This window comes from Vigna radiata, chromosome 11, assembly GCF_000741045.1.
Source record: "Vigna radiata var. radiata cultivar VC1973A chromosome 11, Vradiata_ver6, whole genome shotgun sequence".
NCBI classification, from domain to species: Eukaryota; Viridiplantae; Streptophyta; class Magnoliopsida; order Fabales; family Fabaceae; genus Vigna; species Vigna radiata.
The window spans coordinates 9,890,908-9,901,436 of record NC_028361.1 but is presented as its reverse complement, the minus strand read 5'-3'; the positions used below and the strand labels follow the sequence as shown (position 1 = coordinate 9,901,436).

General features: G+C 33.7%; 1 long non-coding RNA gene across 1 annotated transcript; it reads right to left on the bottom strand.

Moving 5' to 3' along the window:
- Positions 1–5,279: 5,279 nt before the first annotated feature.
- Positions 5,280–7,454, bottom strand: LOC111240572. The gene is made up of 2 exons (XR_002665993.1): positions 6,484–7,454; positions 5,280–6,391 (listed from the first exon to the last, which is right to left on the bottom strand). It is a non-coding gene; the product is annotated as an uncharacterized LOC111240572 (long non-coding RNA).
- Positions 7,455–10,529: the final 3,075 nt, after the last annotated feature.

Below are 10,529 nucleotides of genomic sequence, written 5' to 3'. Positions count from 1 at the left end.
TTCAACAGGTTGTCCAAAATCGAAGTTTGACTCGCATTATCGTTTACAGCCCCCTCGTAAACTATTACAATGCACATATTTCTTGCAGAGGTCGCAAGACATCAGCTCACTCCATAATCTGAACATGGGTGGTCCTTCCCTCTATCATAGGGGACCCAAAACATTAACTTGAAGGCACTCCTCACACATAAACAACAAATTACAATAAAAAGCAATGGACTTGGGTCAAAATACACTGTTATTGAACTGTGGTCCCCTGCGTTATCACTGGTGGCTCCTTCAGTTCAACAGGTTGTCCAAAACGGAAGTTTGACTCGCATAGTCGTTTACAGCCCCCTCGTAAACTATTACAATGCACATTTTTCTTGCAGAGGTCTCACTCCATGATCTGAACATGGGTGGTCCCTCCTCCATCATGGGGGACCAAAAACATTAACTTGAAGGCATTCCTCACACATAAACAACAAATTACAATAAAAAGCAATGGACTTGGGTCAAAATACACTACTATTGAACTGTGGTCCCTGCGTTATCACTGGTGGCTCCTTCAGTTCAACAGGTTGTCTAAAATCCAAGTTTGACTCGCGTAATCATTTACACACCCTTTGTAAACGATTACAGTGCACATTTTAGCAGCACCATCTTCACCAATTCAGCTAAATTCATCAAATCACAAACATTATTTCATTCTTGTCTCACAAACATTATCACTTGCTAAAAATGGAGTCTTCATAATTTAAATTGTATACCAAATCAAAATATAAAGCACTTCAATAACATAGGCAATAAAATTGCAAATATAAATTACATAAATAGATGATCAAACATGCATCTTCTATATATTGAGCGAAGTATGTTTAAAAACTTAATACAATAATTAGTCATTTTTTTTTCTAAGTACTACATTTCTGGTGTACGGTGTCCTAAGTGTTTGGCTCTTATAACGCCTTCTTGATCAAATCCTCACATACGTCTTCAAATGTGATTGGTTGTTGGACATTCCACCCGGTGCGTTCTTCGACATTCCACCTTGTTCGTTGTTGGACACTCCACCTAGTTCGTTGTTTGATATTCCACCCGAGGAAACAAAGGCACTTTTACTGTTGCCGAATGGTTGTGGACTTGCAACACTTTGTTCACCATCATCTTTAGTTATCCTTTTAGTTGTTCTTTTGGCCTTCTCTTCCGCCAACTCTGCCTCTAGGACATTGACCTTCCTTTTAAGTTCTTCAATTACAAATTCTTGCTCCTCTAGAGTACGCATCAAACTCTCTCTGCATTTTCTTTTAAGCATTTTTTTTGTTGATCGTTGCTCATCATTCCTTTTTGGTGGTGGTTTTTTTCCTTGACATCCTCTTTATCCTTCATTGCAGCAATAAAATCATCAACAACATCAACCTGAAATTTAACAATACATAACATGTTATATAACTACTGTCAATATATCATAACATTCACAAGCAAAATAACACAACACATACCACACTCATCTCCAAAACACGTTTGACGATGTTGTCTCCCACATTCCTATTCATCCAATGGAAGATCCTTGGAAATTTCTCTATTGCACCTTTGGGAGGAATGAAATTCTCACAAAGCCATACCTAAAAAACATGTAATTGTTATAAATTACTGATAATCAAATAACAAATATTCAATAATTTATTTCTCAAATAAATAAATAAGAAATACCTGCAACATGTAAACACAACCATTAACATAAACGTTGGTTGTAGCTTTGCCTTTCTTCACAGCATTTGAAGCTTTGCTCAAAATTTTTAACAAATAACGATACACTAAACTACCCCAACAGTAATTACTCAGACCACTTAAGTTGTCAACAATTTCAAACATGATAGGAAACACTCGTCCACTACGTTTACTTAAGTATTTCACACATTTACTTCTACCCATTGTATCCTTTAAGTTTATAATATCACCATCTGAACTCAACCCTAATCTAAACAAAAATCACTTTAAATCATATTCACAACTTTTTCTCCAATTACAAAAGCATTGCTCGAATCCACCCATTTCAACAATAACTCCCTTAATATTTTGTTATTAAACATAACTTTACCACTCAAGTCTAAAAACTAAGCAAATGGAGTCATCGCAATCACTAAATGTTGCTCCTCTGTCAGATGTTCGTTCAAAGTACAAACGTTCTTTATTGAAAATGAGTGACGAACGGTCAACTGCTCAACGAAAACAACAAAAATCTAAACACCAAAACAAAAAGCACGAAACTCAAACCGAGAAGAAGATAGTGGAAAAACACATTTACCTTGGTCAACCGAAGATGCTCACCAGAACTTACCATTTTGAACACCCATAACGAGAACGAACTGCGAACACCCACAAGGAGAACGAAGACGCAAAAGGGCGGAGCTTTTCTGCGAAAATGAAGAGAGAAGCTTCGTTTCTAATGAAACAGGACAAGGGTATAGTTGGAAATCTAATTTTCTGAACCACTCTTCACTTTCGAGGACAACTTTTTCAAAAAACCAAAAATGAAAAAGGACTAATTGAATGTTGACAACAGGCGTTGTCAAATGTGTGTTAAAAATGGGTTGTTAAAATAACGGGACCCTATTTAAAAAAACTCATTTACATCAAACTCGTTGTTGTCAGACATAAAAAGACTCATTTACATTAGAACTTGTACTCAACAAAAATTTATGTCGAACCTTATAAGACCTAATTTAAAAAAGTTACTCTTATTAAAAAGAATGTCACAACAATTTTTTACTGTCTTATCATTTATTCTGACATGTAAATCATATGACGTAAAAGATCAATTTTACCACCATTACCACTTTTCATAGATTATCTTCTCACATTTTACTATATCAAAATCCCTCTCTCCTTATAACAAATTAACCAAAATATCCTCTAGACCACTAAGATGTATTATTGATTATCATTCTAGATGCATAAAAGTCAATAAATCAGTAACAACAATATTATTAAGAGTATCTTAAGAAACATCTAAAATAAAAATAGAAACTCCTCCATGTAATATGTCATTCACATCTTACACTTAATCATTAGTCAATATTTTCAATCACTTCCAACTCTTACAGTGTGTTCACATGAGATGAATTGGGAGAGAGTGATTGAGTGGATTTGAGGGGATTTGAGGGTGATTTTTTTTTTGTGTTTATTTGACTAGATTTGAAGGTAATTAAGGGTGGATTAGAGGTAAAGTTTGTGGAAATTAGTGTAGGATTTGATTGATGTGACAGTTAAAAAAAAATTGTTTAATTCTTAGAAAATGAAGATTACCAAAATGCCCCTAGGTATTAAAGTAATATAAAATGATATTTGTTAATGTTATATTTAATTGTAAAAATGTTTATTAAGAGTAAAACATTTAGAATAATTATTAAAAATAAATTTAAAAATTGAAATAAATTATAATTTAGTGAAATGATTTCTTTTTTAAAAATGTAGTATTTGTTTGTAATATAATTTAGTTCCAAGTAGTATGAATTTATTTGTTATGGAAGTGAGATTTATTAATTTTGAATACAGTTGATAATAGTCCGAAGTTATAATTATTCATTACATAGTCTGAAATTTATGGATCATCAATCTAATCACAAATCTTAGAAGTCGAAATATAATAGTATGTCTCAGGAATCATCTATCAAAATTTCAACTTAATCTGAAGGTAAACGAAATGGAGGTTTAGGTTGTTCCGAAATAAGTTAGAGATAGTAATAAAGTGATGATCATTCTACTAAAAATTTCAACATTTCTTCCTCTAAATATAATCCTCAAATTACAATCGTGACGTCCAAAGTTAATTACTATGTCTTATGAACCATATATTGAATTTCTAGATTGATCTATCAGTACATTAAGTGGCAATTAGAATTTTTTTTTTAAAGTAGCTTTAAAAATGGAAAATCATGTCAACGATTGAAATTTCACCATTTGATTGAGTATTCATTCTAACATTTTTTTATAGTCTGCATATGAAAAAAAATCACAAATTTAATATCAATTGAGTAAAATAAATTAGCAGTACATAATCTGTTCAATAAGGATTAAGTTAAAAATTCATCGAGTAGACTTCCAGGAAAGAGACGTGCGTCACAACGGACAACTTAAGTACCAAGTCTTTCCTAGCCAAAGTGTTCCTGAACTAGTTTTTAACCCAATTTCTTATTCACAGATTTAAAATAATGACATAGTTTTTCATTACAATACACACATAAATTTCCAGGCATAAAGATTTATACAACCAACGCATAAACATACAAAAGTTCAAAGCATGAATATTCATATATTAAATTGTTAACCTAAAAAAAATAGAAGGGTTAGCTCCTCTTACTTGATTCTCGTTCCTTCCTGAATGAAGAATACCTCTTCAGGATCTCTTGCTACCTTCTCTACAACTCAGATTCTAGTCCTAATATCTCCTTATTTTTTATGATAGTTTCGCTCTCCTTGTGAAAAACTTTATTTCCTCACCCTTATTTATAGTTGGAGTTAGGATTACTGTATAGTACTGTGACTTGTACTAAATTTTTACTGTAGCAGTACTGTAGCAACACATGATTCATGAGGTATTTTCACTATAGCACTGTACACATTTCACTGTAGCATTGTACGTAGCATTATACATATTTTACTATAGCATTTATACATAAAAATTTTCTATTTATTTCTAAAAATCTAGCAATCTAATTACAATTGTTTTCAAGGGTCTTACATGTGTGTGTGTGTGTGTCTCTGTGTGTGTGTGTTTGTGTGTGCTTGTCTCTATGTGTGTGTGTATGCATGTGTGTGTATGTGTGTACGTGTGTGTTTGTGTGTCTGTATATGTTTGTGCGTTTGTGTGTGCATGTTTGTGCGTGTCTGTGTGTGTTTGTATGTGTCTATGTGTGTGTGTTTGTTTATGTGTGTGAGATAGAAATATATGTCAATACCCAATTTCGTCCGGTAGTCAAATAAGTAAATTTATTTTACCCTATTTATTTTATTTTAATTTTCGTTATTTTGTTTTATATAGTTTTTACTCTAATTTTATTTTGTTTTGTTATTGAATTATACTATCTTATTTTATTTTTAGTTTGTTTTACTTTTTTATTTTTTTTAATTTTTGTTTAGAGTGTTTATTTTATTCAATTTGTACCTTAGTCTTATTATTTATTTTTATTTTTATCTTCCTTTACTTAAAAAAAAAAAAGAAAAAAAAAAGAAAAAGAAAACAAAAAAAAAGACGAAAAAAAAAAGAAAACGAAAAAAAAAACAGAAAGAAACAAAAATCACAAAAGAGTCAACTATGCTTTTTCCTGCAACTCAAAGCAACAGTGCATCAGGTATCGTTAAACACTCAACATATCCCATACAATGGGAGCGTGGAAAAGCCTGTGAATTTCTTACACAGTTTCTGCAATCAAACATCATACGGGAAAAGAAATTTGAACGGCTTTGGTTATTTGATCCAATCTAAACGCAGAAAAAGAAAGAAAAGACAAAAAAAGAAATCCCAAGAAAGAGATATGCTCTGATCTTCCTGGAGGCAGTGCGACAGGGAGGAGCGTCTGGTGGGTATCAAATTGCTTCAATATCTTGGAGGGGGAGAAGAAGAGGGTTCTTGGGGGCTAACAGAAGCAACATCATCCTCCCTCACACACACACTACTCTCAGCTCCGATTCACTCTCTATTCACTCAACAGAAACGGTTCCCCCATCACGCATACAAGCACAATCCTCTACCCAATTTTTTCCTTTTTTTCAAGCTGAGACGCCATCCTTCGCACATCTGCAACCTCCGTTCACCTACAAAGAAACAAAAGAGGAGCCGGCCAAGAGGAGAGAGGAGATCATCAGGGGTATGAAGTTAGCAATAGCACAGAAACTCGGCCACTATAGTAGTCTACTTTCTTCCCCATCAGCACAAACTTCATTCATCATGTCACAGCAACCGTACTAAGGAAGCTCCAAGCGGTAAACGAGTAAACTTATTTCACAATCGCTGTTAGAATGCCTTTTTACTCTACCGCTTATGTATGGTTGTTGTGGAATATTCCTGAGCTGTTAGAATACCTTTGTATGCTTATGAATGGTTGTCATTGAATATTCTGAGTGTTGTATGCATATCTTGGTCATCTTTTCCTATCCATTCTGTTTGACGATATACATGATTTGCTTCCACATACTGTTTGTCATTCGTGCTTCATAACAACAAAAACATGCCTTACCACAAACCTGCAAACAGAGACAAAACACCCATTATCCTTCATCAATCTTCGCTTATACCATGCAAACCCCTGTGACCATCTTCCTGCGAGAGAGACATCTAAGCAGATACATCATCACCCACTCATAATCTCAGTTTCATTATGGAAATGTCAGTAACCCCAAAGTCATTTCCCTGCAAAAAAAAAATATAAAATAAAAAATATATACAATAGTTTCATCGTCTAGGTCAGCTTCCGATCATTCAAGAACCATCCTGATTCTCACAGGAAATAAGCAAACCCCCAAGCATTGTCTCGGCAAGCCTTTGGGGCTGTTTTCTCTGATAGCTAAACAGTGGGATTCCTAGAGGTGGCTGGCGCAGTGACGATTTTGGGTGGAAGTGGATTTGGCCATGGCGGTGGAAGACGTCAACGTGAGGTCCGGCGGCGACCTTAGCCGCGACCTGTGGAACGGAGGTGCTCTGCTTCATGGTGGCCAGGATCGCTCAGGCGGTGTTTGACGAAGGAGCGAGAGAGAGCTTTTCTCGTGCGGGAAAAGGAGAAGGAAGGGAGAAGACCCGACGGCCGGCGACGAGCAGCGTTACCGGCGCGACCTTGGTTCGCGGCTTGTGGTCATTGGTTTCGTCAACGGCGGCGGGAACGATGGGTTCTCGGAGTTGGGGCTGGTTTCGCGCGAAGAAGAAAGTGCAAGACGGTGGTCCGGCGCAACCGGCGGTGGTTCTTCCGCCGAAGGCGTTGGTGTCGCCGTCGACAACCCCTCGTGGTGGCTGGTCCGCTTGGCTGGAGCCGCTGATGGTGGCGCGTGCGAGTTGGGGACGCGAAACCTTCATGGTTTTCTTTTTCTCAAGGGAACCCTAGCTCTGGGGTTTGGAGTGTGAACGCTGAGATGAGAGGGAGAGCTTGAAGACCCCTATTTTTTCTGCTGAAGAGTCTTGGGCCTGAGTCCCTATGCCATTTTAAAAAAAAATAATAAACAAAAAAAATACTTTTCCTCCGTGCACCCCCTTTTGTTCTAATTTCACACCCTCCTTTCTCTTCGGACTCAAGCCTTACCAAAAAATACAAATCCTTTCTGCACCCCTTTGTTTCCGTTTCGCACCCCTGTCCACTTGGGCTTGGCCCAGTCTCTTATAGGAACTAAATAGGTTTGCACCCCCGTTTTTTTCATTTTCACACCCCTAGACCCTTGGGTTTGGGCCCAAACAGTTTTTTTTAAATAAGTAGTTTAGACGCCCAATCTCTTATCTAAGCACCACCACACCTTTTATTTTATCATTAAAGTTTTCATTTTATTTTTATTTTTACTCTTTATTTTTATTTAGTAATTTACCTACTTATTTTATTTCCATTTTCTACTTTTTATTTATTTTACTTTATCTACTTTTAAATAAATATCAAAAACAACAAAAAATTATTTTAAAAAAGGTTTAAGCACACGTGCGACCATTCTGTCTGCCTTCTGCTAAAAATCTTCTTCTTCTTTCAAAAATTAACAAAAAACTATTTTAAAAAGGTTTAAGCACACGTGCGACCATTCTGTCTGCCTTGTGCTAAAATCCTTCTTCTTCTTTCAAAAAATTAACCAAAATTTATTTTAAAAGGTTTAAGCACATGTGCGACCATTCTGTCTGCCTTGTGCTAAAAAACCTTCTTCTTCTTCTTTCAAAAAAATTAACAAAAAAATTATTTTAAAAGGTTTAAGCACACGTGCGACCATTCTGTCTGCCTTGTGCTGAAAACCTTTTTTCTTTCTTTTATAAAAAAAATACCAAAAAAAATATAAAAATCTTCAAAAACTAAAAACATTTTCCAACGTAGAACTATGTGATCCTTGATTCTCCATCCAAAGTGGAGATACGTAGGAGCAAGGCTAGTCCTTGTCAGGCTCACTTTCCCAAAAATCCAAAAAAATTCAAATCTTTTTTCAAACAAATTTCTCAAACAATTTCTCAAACAAATTTCTCAAACAATTTCTCAAACAAATTTTCCAAACGATTAAAGAACTACGTAACCCTGATTTCCCAGTCCAACTGAGAATACGTAGGAGCAAGGTCAATCCTTGTCGGGCACAAAAAAACATAAAAAAAATATTTTGTTTTCTTTAGAGTTTTATTTTTTAGGGGAAATTAAACATTTTGCAAACCACATTAAATTCGCGCATTTGATTAAAGGTACCGCCTTCGGGCAGGCGTTGTAGGGTGCTGATACTTTCCCTACACGTAACCGACTCCCGAACCCAATCTTTGGTTTTCGTGGACCGTGCCTTATCATTTTATGGTTTTTCCGTAGTTTTTCAGAATAAACTATGGTGGCGACTCCAATCTTTTTTTCAAATTCGTTTTATCTTTTTGGATCGTCGTCCCGTCGCGATATTCCGGTTGCGACAATATACATGAAGTTTTTGTACAACAAAATTAAATGAATGTCTTATATACTTTAAAAATATATTTACTCAATCAAGGAAAATTAGATATGTTTAGTCGGTCAAAGATGTCAACGTCCTATGTTGTTGTATAATTTTCTTATATAAGCCAACAATCAAGTTTATTGAAATCTCTTATAAAGTCTATTTAATCTGATTAAAATATTTGTATATAGTTATATGACAAGTTATAAACACTTATATTTGTAACAAATTAGAAGTTAATTACATTTTTTTTCTTGTATTCAAAATGAAGGTTTTGATCCTATGAGCTCTTTGGCCTTTGGGTTTTTCTTGCTTCAACTCATGTGGATTAGAGTCAACCATGTAAAGGGACCAAGTTAAAAAGGTCTAGGTATCACGGATAACCATGAATATTTTAAAAACTAATCTATAGAATTTTAAAATGAAATTTAAATAAAATATAATAAAATATAAATAGATTGTAAATTAAATTAAATGTGAGTTAAATTTTTAATTTTAATTAAATTAGCTAGTAAAATATAAATTATATTTTAATTTTAATTAAATTTAACCTAATAAAATATAAAATAAATTTTAATTTTAATTTTTTACATGTAATGGATACCTACGAGTACATATTGTGTGATATCTGCACTCGATATGTTTATAAGTATGTACTAAATTAACCTTTATCCATTATTTGTAAGTATCCATTTAAATATCCTAAGTTAGTATTTGGGAATTATTCGTTTAACCCAGAAATCCAATAAACCAGGTTTAATTTCGTAATGTATTGGTTCACTTAATTAATGTGGTTTTATTTAGTTAGTTTTACTTAATTAGATAATTAAATGTGTGAAATACATTGGTTAAGATCTAGCGGCACCATAGATAAATTTTTTAATGTTTTTATTATTTAACTAGTTTTAAACTCGTTAGTTTCTGTACTTGTTAAAAGAGATATTGAAAAAAATATATATTTTTAATTTATATCTAAGTTTTGAATAGAATCAACTTGAAAATAATTTGAGTTTAAAAATTTAATATATTTATAAAAATATATAAATAATATACAACTGCTTATAAATTTGTTAAATTTATGCATTTTGTATTGATCATCATCATCCATTCGTTTATTTAACATTTGTGAATATTTTGGTTCAAAGTGGAATTTATTTGTGTATTCCTAAAGTAAGGATCTCACGTAGTTCACTCTTTTTTAAAAAAATTATATGTAAACATACAGTTATTTTATATGTTCAGGGTAGCCAGAGTTAAGGAATTCACGTGCAAGGATTAGAGGCACAAAACTCGATTGGACTCGTTTTCCAAATATAATTAAATTGGTATTTTTGATTTGAAAAGAACTAGTTTATATAAGCAAAAAATAAAAATAGGGTTGCTTAAAATTACACATTTGTAAAACAATTTACATAAATATGATATTAGACATTTAAAAAAAAAAACCAAATCAAAACAGTATGCTTAAATTGCACCTACACTCTATAGATTTTCTCTAAACTATTTACCTGTAAAAAAAATAAGCATGATTCTAATTATATTATCAAAGGGTATCATCACAACATCTACTATACTGGTGAAACAAGAATTAGCCTAATGTATTAACTTGTACAAAGAACAAACTCAATGTACAAACTCAATCTTTCTAATAGCAACTCCTTCCACCACCATCGGATACTCCCTAGGGATGGCAAGGGGTCGGGTCGGGTACGGATAGTGTCTACCCGCTACCTGACCCGCCGGATAAAAGTATACCCGCCACCCGACCCGCTATCCGCCGGGTACTCGCTTAAAAAATACTCGTGGATATTTTAAAAATCCGCGGGTACCCGCAGATATTTGCAAAAAAAAATATATATATGTTTTATATTTTTTAAAATAAAATTTAAATAAAATAACAAAAA